Below are 9,419 nucleotides of genomic sequence, written 5' to 3'. Positions count from 1 at the left end.
TGCCCGGAGTGCTGGCGACATGGGGCGGTGAGCCTTGCACCCCTGCGGAGAGGAAGGCCGGCTGTCTGTGGGCAGCATTTGGCTGGAGCTGAGTGAGGGCAGCAAGGGCACAAGAGGAGTGGCCCTGGGTCTGGATGGATCCTGCAGTCTGCACACCTGGCTTTGCTGGAACAAGAATAAGATGACGTAGACACCGAGGCAAGATGCTGCTAGTGCCACCACTGCCAACACCACTGCTACCAACACCACCACATCTATGGCTGCCACTGTCACCTCCTCCTGCCCCCTCTTCTCCTTTTCCTTCTCCTCCTCCTCCTCCTCCCTCTTCTCCTTTTCCTTCTCCTCTTCCTCCTCCCTCTTCTCCTTTTCCTTCTCCTCTTCCTCCTCCCTCTTCTCCTTTTCCTTCTCCTCTTCCTCCTTCCTCCTCTTCTGCCTTCTCCTCCCTCCTTTTCTTCTCCTTCTTCTCCTCTTCCTCCTCCTTCTTATTTCCCCTCCTCCCTCCTCTTCCTCTTCCCTCTTTTCTTCTCCTTCTCCTTCCTCCTCCTCTTCCTTCACGTCACAGGGAGATGTCTCAAGAGAACTGCAGGCAAGTCCAGCTATACAAAGGGGACAGGGGACAAGTGCCCTGTCCCCTTTGCTGAGAGAAAGAACTACCTTGGGCACTACAGCCATGACTCAGCCAGGAAGACCTGACCCCAGTCCCCGATGGAGATGGCCACATGGATGATGCTGAGTGACTGTCCAGTTAGCACTGAGAAGAGGAGGAGATGGCCTCTAGAGTGTGTCCCACTTAGATAAGTCCAGACTCCATGCACAGCCAAGAGGGGGCTGAGAGTCCAGGGAGAGTCTTGCATGTGGTGAGCAGAGTGCCAGCCTCACGTGTGAAGCTCAGGCATCCAGAATGAACCTCCATTTTGATGTTCTAGAGCTGGGATCCATTTCCAGGCTCCAGTGGATCTCGGTTGCCCAGAAAGAGGGATCTCTTTGATTTTCCAGAACTGGGACCCGAGCTTCAGCCTCTCATGAGGCTTAGACATCCAGAATGAGGGACCCACTTGAAGTTTCAAAACTGGGACCCCATCTCCAACCTCTGATAAACCTTGGACCTCTAGAATGAGCCACTCCTCCCTTTTGATGTTCTAGAGGTGGGACCTAGCTCCAACTTCTACTGCAGCTCAGATGCCCAGAAAGAGGGACCGTCTTGATGTTCCAGAATTGGACCCAGCTCCAGCATCTGATGAAGCTCAGATGTTCAGAAAGAGGGACTTCTTTGATGTTTTAGAGCCTGAACTCCAGCTTCAACCTACAGTGAAGCTCAGAGGTTCAGAAAGAGGGACTTCCTTGATGTTCTAGAGCTTAGACACCAGCTCCAACCTCTGATGAAGCTCAGATGTTCAGAAAGAGGGACTTCTTTGATGTGCTAGAGTCTGGACTCCAGCTTCAACCTCCAGTGAAGCTCAGAGGTTCAGAAAGAGGGACTTCCTTGACGTTCTAGAGCTTGGACACCAGCTCCAACCTCTGATGAAGCTCAGATGTTCAGAAAGAGGGACTTCTTTGATGTTCTAGAGCCTGGACTCCAGCTTCAACCTACAGTGAAGCTCAGAGGTTCAGAAAGAGGGACTTCCTTGATGTTATAGAGCTTGGACTCCAGATCCGACCTCTGATGAAGCTCAGAGGTTCAGAAAGAGGGACTTCCTTGATGTTCTAGAGCCTGGACTTCAGATCCGACATCTGATGAAGCTCAGAGGTTCAGAAAGAGGGACTTCCTTGATGTTATAGAGCTTGGACTCCAGATCCGACCTCTGATGAAGCTCAGAGGTTCAGAAAGAGGGACTTCCTTGATGTTCTAGAGCCTGGACTCCAGAACTGACCTCTGATGAAGCTCAGAGGTTCAGAAAGAGGAAGTTCCTTGATGTTCTAAAGGCCAGACTCCAGCTCCAATCTCCAGTGAGACTCAGAGATTCAGAGAGAGAGACTTCCTTGATGTTCTAGAGCTTAGACTCCAGCTCCAACCTCTGATGAAACTCAGATGTTCAGAAAGAGGGACTTCCTTGATGTTTTGGAGCCTGGACTCCAGATCCAACCTCTGATGAAGCTCAGAGGTTTTGAAAGAGGAACTTCCTTGATGTTCTAGAGCAAGGACCCAGCTCCAGCCTCTGAATCAGCTCAGATGTCCACCAAGAGAGACTTCCTTGATGTTTTAGAGCCTGTATTCCAGTTCCAACCTCCAGTGAGGCTCAGATGTTCAGAAAGAGAGACTTCCTTGATGTTCTAGAGCTAGGACTTCTGATTCAGCCTCTGATGAAGCTCAGATGTCCAGAAAGAGGGACCTCCTTGATGTTCTAGAGCCTGGACTTCAGCTCTACCCTCTGATGAAGCTCAGATATTCAGAAAAATGGACTTCTTTGATGTTCTATAGGTCGGACTCCAGATTCAGCCTTTGATGAAGCTCAGATGTCTAGAAAGAGGGACTTCCTTTATTTTCTAGAGCCTGTACTTCAGCTCTGACCTCTGATGAAGCTCAGATGTTCAGAAAGAGGGAATTCCTTTATGTTCTAGGGACAGAACCCAGCTCCAGCCTCTGATGCAGCTCAGATGTCCACAAAGAGGGACTGCCTTGATGTTCTAGAGCCTGGACTCCAGCTCCAACCTCCAGTGAGGCCCAGATGTTCATAAAGAGGGACTTCCTTGATGTTCTAGAGCTCAGACTCTAGATTCAGCCTCTGATGAAGCTCAGATATCCAGAAAGAGGGACCTCCTTGATGTTCTAGAGCCTGGACTCCAGCTCCAACCTCCAGTGAGGCTCAGATGATCATAAATAGGGACTTCTTTGATGTTCTAGAGCTCAGACTCCAGATGCAGCCTCTGACAAAGCTCAGATGTCCAGAAAGAGGGACCTCCTTGATGTTCTAGAGCCTGGACTCCAGCTCCAACCTCCAGTGAGGCTCAGATGTTCATAAAGAGATACTTCCTTGATGTTCTAGAGCTCAGACTCCAGATTCAGCCTCTGATGAAGCTCAGATGTCCAGAAAGAGGAACCTTCTTGATGTTCTAGAGCTTGGAATTCAGCTCTAACCTCTGATGAAACAACAATGTTCAGAAAGAGGGACTTCTTTGATGTTCTAGAGCAAGGACCTAGCTCCAGACTCTGATGCAGCTTAGATGTCCACCAAGAGAGACTTCCTTGACGTTCTAGAGCCAGGACCCAGCTCCAGCCTTTGATGAAGCTCAGATGTCCAGAAAAAGGGACTTCCTTGATGTTCTAGAGCCTGGACTCTAGCTCCAACCTCTGACAAAGCTCATGTGTCCAGAACTGATGAGAAAGTCTCAAGGATGTGGGCTTGCCTAGGCAGGGCTGGGTGTGGCCAAGGTTTGACCTGAGACTGGAGAGGACATGCAATACTCTTGTTGTCCATCCATAGCCCTACATCATTTCTCACTAGTAACACTAGCATGAAAGATGGGTTCAGATTGCATAAGGAGAGATGTGGAGAGGGGACTCCTGGTAGGAGGGAGAGTATTAGGAAGAACACCCCAGCAGAAATCATGGATTGTGCATGGGGCATCTTTGATGAAGCATGCCCAAGAGTATGTAGCGCTACAGTGAAGCGCTGTTTTATGCCTTTTAGTTGTGCTGGACTCATGGCTGGCTGCACACCAGCCTTGACTCATGAGGCTGCCAAATTGGCTGGACCCTGGAATGTAACCCAAGCTAGTTTCTGCGGCTTAGCTCCTCTCCCAGTGGAAGGTGCTAAACGCCCACTCACCAGCCTGGAGTGAAGCTGCGACCTTGGAGCTGGTCAGATCTGGTTGCCACTTTCTAGCAATGGAAGCTCATCAAGGTTAGGTCTGGGACAGGGCCAGGCCATTGTGGTGGGCATGAAGGCAGCATCAAAGGCAAAGGAGGCTCCTAAATACATAGGGATGTGGATGCTAACGTCCCAGATGGAGCTGTGTTTGGGACTAGAGCCGTGCCCTGTCCTGAGCACCTTGATGGTACCACTTGTCCTCCAGGAACTCAGTTGACACCACACCATCCACTAAGCTGGAGAGAGAATGACAGTGAAAGAAATAAGGCCCAAAATACTGACTTGCTCAGAAACGACAAGAATGTCATTGGGTAGATAGAGAGTCAAAAATGTAGACTTTGGGAGGAGAGAGTGCCAATTGTTATTTCTGGATATGTGAACTCTGAAATCTTCAGGTTGAGGGGTTCTGATGTCTGAAATCTCCAGATTGGGATGGGGGTAATTTCCTCTGAAATCTCCAGATGGTGGAGAATCCAGTCTCATCAGTTATGCCACTCAGACACCGCTACACTAATATGTCCCAGAAAATGACTTATTTTATTTACCTGAAGTCTGGAGGAAAAGGGAGAAGCTAGCAAGAATTCTTGAAACACACACCCTAACAATGCCAACATCATTTTGATGATATTTCCTAGAAATTCATTAGAATTTGGAACTCTGCACACAAGAACTTCTTTTATGAGTAACTGGAACTCGAGACCTGGTTTGGAATGAAGGAGAAATGCCATCTTCGAGGACTGCTCCACCCCAGCCCCACCCTCACTTGGCCAAGTTATTTTAGGAGATTTCCTAGAACAAGCAATTATGAGAACCACTCATTGCTGATTTTCTAGAAGCCACCACAACAGATTCGGAAGCCAAAGGCAACACGGGTGAGCCCAGCTTGGGAGGCTTGTGAAGAGAGTGTGAAACCTGCTCCACAAACTCATCAGCCTCAGGGAGCAAGATGTGAAAGTGGAACTGCAGTAGAGAAAAAAATGAGGGCAGGATGGACGGTCTAGATCAGCCCGCAGGATAGTGTAGAGCTTCCAGGGCAGCCCCTCCCCATCTGAGAGCTTGGGCTGCGTGCGTGTGGCTCTGACTCACTCCTGAGAGCCTCACGTTTTCCATCCTCCTCTTGTCCTTCTCCAGCAGGTGTGAAGTCACCTCTCTGTCCTGCTCACCTGGCCACCAGGTGGCCATCCTGAAGCGTGGGGAGCTTCCTGAGTGGCTGCACTTGGCACGAGGGATCGGTGGCGGGGTAGTGGGCGGTCAGCGAGGGAGAGGAAATGACAGCCAGGGCTGAGCGGGGCTCACGTTTCCCTGACACTCCCAGCTCAGTTTGCAGAAGAATCGGGGAATGGAGATGCCCCGGGCTGCAATTTTCCATCAGATGACTGTAATTTTCCCCCGTTCATCTCGCCAGCGGCTGCCATTTTGGAGCTGGGGGCTGCAGTGAGACAGGGCAGGTGTGCACTCTGAAAGCTTTTCCTCGAGCCCCCCTGAAATGGAGGGCCATTCTCATAGCCCGCCAGCCCGTAGGAGGTGACGCTGATAATTGTGACCCCTGCTTCTCAGAAGATACTTTGGACTCTGCCTGCCTCCGCACCCAAGGATCTTGTAGAGCATTTTTTGTGACTGAAATGGAATTCCAGCCCAGGCCCGGAGGTCGGCAGGAAAGGCAGCGTGGACAGCAACAGACGCCCTCCGCAGAGGCCAGGCTCATGGACGACCCGGGGTGGGGGGAGGCGGGTCAGGAGGATAGGATGGCAGGGCAGTGGAGGCAGGACAGTTACCAACAGGCCTGGAGAGTAGGGCAAATTTGAGCCAGATGTTACGTGATTAACCAGCAAAGAAGAGGGAGTCCCCTTCCCCAACCTCTGGGGACGTGGATTAAGCTATTTCGTGGCTGTAGCTTCCCAGACAGCCCACAGCTGCCTTCCTGTAGCCCAAGGCAGAGCCCCTTGGACTCCCAATTGCCCTGGCGGGTGGGTTCTTAGTGTCAGCTTAGTTCAGCTCACCAGGCATTCATTGAGCACCTATGGTGTTCTAGCTGCACTCCTCAGGGGTGCGTGGGGCCCTTGCCTTTAAAGCAGAGAAGGACCGATGGCTGGGCTTGCCAAGGGGGGGCGGGTGGGAGCTGGCAGGGTGTTTTGGAACATTACCTATATACCTGCACTTTACAAAGCACTTTATCTGTTTGCTTGGTGTTGGCTGATGGTGGAAGGAGTGAATGGAGGTGCCTGCCTGTGGCCTGGGTGCTCGTTAGTAACCCTGTGTCAGGGGTGTAGACTCCAGGCTCAAGACAGGGGCAAAGGCCGTTCTGGGGATTCTCAGGTGTTGATGGGGGGACTGGGATTCCCTGTCCTGAGACGCCATGGCTGAGGTCCTCAGTCCCTAGGAATCAGGGGCTACCCTGCTAGGAGGAAAGGCCCCTAGTACACCCTAGATCTGACCTCCTGGAGCCTGGGGTAACTACCTAGGCTGGGACTTGCCCCTTCACTTAGAATTGACCGTGACCCCCAAGTGGCCAGGCCTTAGCCGAAAGCCCCCCACACAGCCGTGTGCTCACGCCACCTGCAAAAGTGCTGTTACCAGAGGGTTTCTGCAACTTGGGACCCCTGGTTGGGGGTTCAGTCCCCCCTTTATTGACCCCAGCTCCTGCATAGCCCCAGCACTAGGTAGGGTGCCCACCTTGTGTGGGGTGGACAGGCTCCCGTGCCCACTCGCCCCAGCTTAGGCTCAGGTACGCGTGTTGGCTCCTGTGCGGGGAGGGCTGAGCACGCAGGGGCCCCGGCCTGGGGGCGTAGATGTGTGTGCCTTTGTGTGCCTGCTTGTGGGTGCATGTGCCTGGCTGTGAGTGAGCCTGCATGGGCGTGCCTGCGTGGGCGTGCATGCATGTGGCTGCGTGTGCCAGTGTGTGCATGCGTGTTCAGATCTGTGCATGTGTGAGAGACGCAGATGGTGTACAGCAACTGGGAGTGAGAGACTGAGTGTGTCTGTCCCTAATCCCCGATGTCTTGAGTGCAGATCCATATCCACTTCTCCCCGCCAGTCCCACTCAAGGAGTTACCCATCCCCCTGCCCCGCCCCCTGGCCTTGCCCACTAGCTCGTCTGTTTGTAGCCCCTCCGATGAGGGCGGAAGAGTGGGAGTCTTGGCCCCTGATCCCAAACCCATCACCATCTGCCCTCGCCTCCCCCATTGCCTCTTCTCAGCAGAGCAGCTGCAGTCAGACCTGGGCTGCTGCCAAGGTGGGCGTTCTGCGCCTCCCTGAGCTGCCGGCACCCCCTCACCAACTCTGCCCAGCCAGCCTCTCCCTCCTGTGTCCTGGAGCGGACCCCACCCCCACAGCCCACCCCTGACTCCTACCTTCTTGCCTGGGCTTCTGACCTGCCTCTCCCAATACCCCCCCCCCCGCCCCCCAGCTTCCAAGGCAGCTCCCCAAATAAGAATAAGTCAAGCAGGGTACAGGCTGTATCCTGTGCCCAGCCTCCCTGGCCTCCCTAGAGGCTGCCTAGGGTATCCGGCACCCTGTAGCGCTGGCTGGGGAACCTCAGGACCCAATGGGGCCTCCCAGACCTCGGCCGCTACGCCACACCCTTGACCGGGCCTCCTACCTAGACGACGGCTGCATGCACTCTGCCAGGACGCTGCACCACACCCACCCAGCCTCCAGGTCAGTTCCCGCCACACCCCGCGGCACCTCACCCCCATCATCCAGGTGATGCATCTACCTGAGATTGCACTTCTAGAGGTGAAATGTTTATCTTTGTGATGCATATGTACATGTTGATCTGAAGAGTGCCAAAAATGATATTGGGTTCTCTCCAAAAAAGTCTGTTCTGCCTGATTGGTTTGCCAGTGAAGTTTAGAGTGGACAAATCAAATGAGCTTATTCTGTGATTCTGAGGTCTTGATAAATATTATGGGGGGGGGAGAGAGTGAGCAAGCATCACATATGTATTATAGGACACACTGGAGGCTATATCATTGTAGCTCTTTAAATTTCACATGGCAGTTTTGTTGTCAATTTAAAAATGGGTAGGGTGAGGTGCAGAAATGTGGCGCTCCAAAATTCCTTTATGGGGTCTGCAAGCAAAAATGTTTGCCGACCGCTGCTCTAGGGTAGCCACCGCCCTTCACTGGCAAGGTTCTCAGGCTCCGCAATTGCTCTCCCAGCGTCACACACGGGTGATTTTCTGTTAATGCAAGTGAGAGCTGGGGGCGGGGTGGGGGCGGGGTGGGGGTGTCCAGCCGGATGCTGGGCTGGACTGTAGAGTCTCCTGCTTCGTGTCTTTACCTGGACCCTCGGAGGTTTCTGGGTCCAGCTCATGGGCCCTGGCGTCTTCTTCCTCCCCCTCACCTTTGGGGGGTCCATCTCATGCATGTCAGTACCATGGACTCCATCATCACGGCTCCTCTCACCTCCATCTGGCCTCATCCTGGGCACAGCATCTCATCTCTGGTCCTCCATCACCCGCCTCACCTCCATCATCCACGCCTCGGGGCTCATTCTGGCCTCCAGGGCTTTGTACATGGTAGGCTTTCATTCATTCGTTTGCACATTCGGTGAAGGTCTACTGTGTGCCAGGCCCTGTGCCGGGCATCGTGTAGATGGACATTGCCCTTGGGAAAGCACACCTCAGGGAGACGTATGCGCGCCACTGGACACAGGAGAGCCTGGGCTAAGGTTGCCAGGGGACTCGGGTGCAGGTGCAGAGGGAGCTGAGCCTGGGGCAGGGGTGGGTGCAGGGGTGGGGTGGAGGTGCTGGCTTAGCTGAGGTCAACAATGGCACTGGAGGGGTTGAGGGTCCTGGATTGCTCCCAGGATCCTCACTCCCAGGATCTTGGCAAGATTCCTGTCCCTCCAGGAGCCTTGCCTCCTTGGACTCTGCACCCGGGTCTCCTGGCTGGCCTCCTATCTGTCCGCTTTGTTGGGTGTCATTGAGCTGTTAACGGTGTACTTTTGTGCTCTAAAATGTTGGTCATGGATGAGAATTTTTTTGCCTGTTGATTTTAATGTCTTTTTTTGGCCAAGTGTTGATTGTCAAGTATCTGTTTTGGAAATTTCAAGGTCTGGGAGAGCCAGAGTCTGGGACTCTTGGGTGTCTATGAAGATCCTGTGGACATTGTAGGGGGAAGGGATGTGGGCTCAGATGTCTTCAGGGTCACCTCCGTTTAGGATTGGAGTGTACTCAGTATTAGAAAACCTTGGTGGCCTTCAAAAGATGTTGCAAGTTTGCTAAGGAAATGCTACTTTTGGTGGATGAATGTCTGTAAACTCTTAGTATTATTTGGTTGCATGCTTTATTTCATTCTGAATCAGAGTTGGGTGGCCTGTGGATATACTTTGGGGTCAATTGGGGTGTGCTAGACCCCTGGGTCTCCCACCTTCAACCAGGATACCCCAAATTTCCCCTTTATATGTGCATGAAGGGTGAAAGCCACTCCTAGGCTCATGCGTCACACTGAGCCCTTCCCTCTCCTGTGTGTCCCATTGAGCCTCTCCCTCTTCTGTGTCACACTGGGTCCTTCTCTCTCCTGTGTCACATTGAGCCCCTCCTCTTGCATCACACCGAGTCCTTCCCTTCCTGTTTCACACCGAGCCCTTCCCCTCCTGTTTCACACT

This window comes from Microcebus murinus, chromosome 6 (assembly GCF_040939455.1).
Source record: "Microcebus murinus isolate Inina chromosome 6, M.murinus_Inina_mat1.0, whole genome shotgun sequence".
NCBI classification, from domain to species: domain Eukaryota; kingdom Metazoa; phylum Chordata; class Mammalia; order Primates; family Cheirogaleidae; genus Microcebus; species Microcebus murinus.
Note: the sequence above shows the minus strand (reverse complement) of the source record.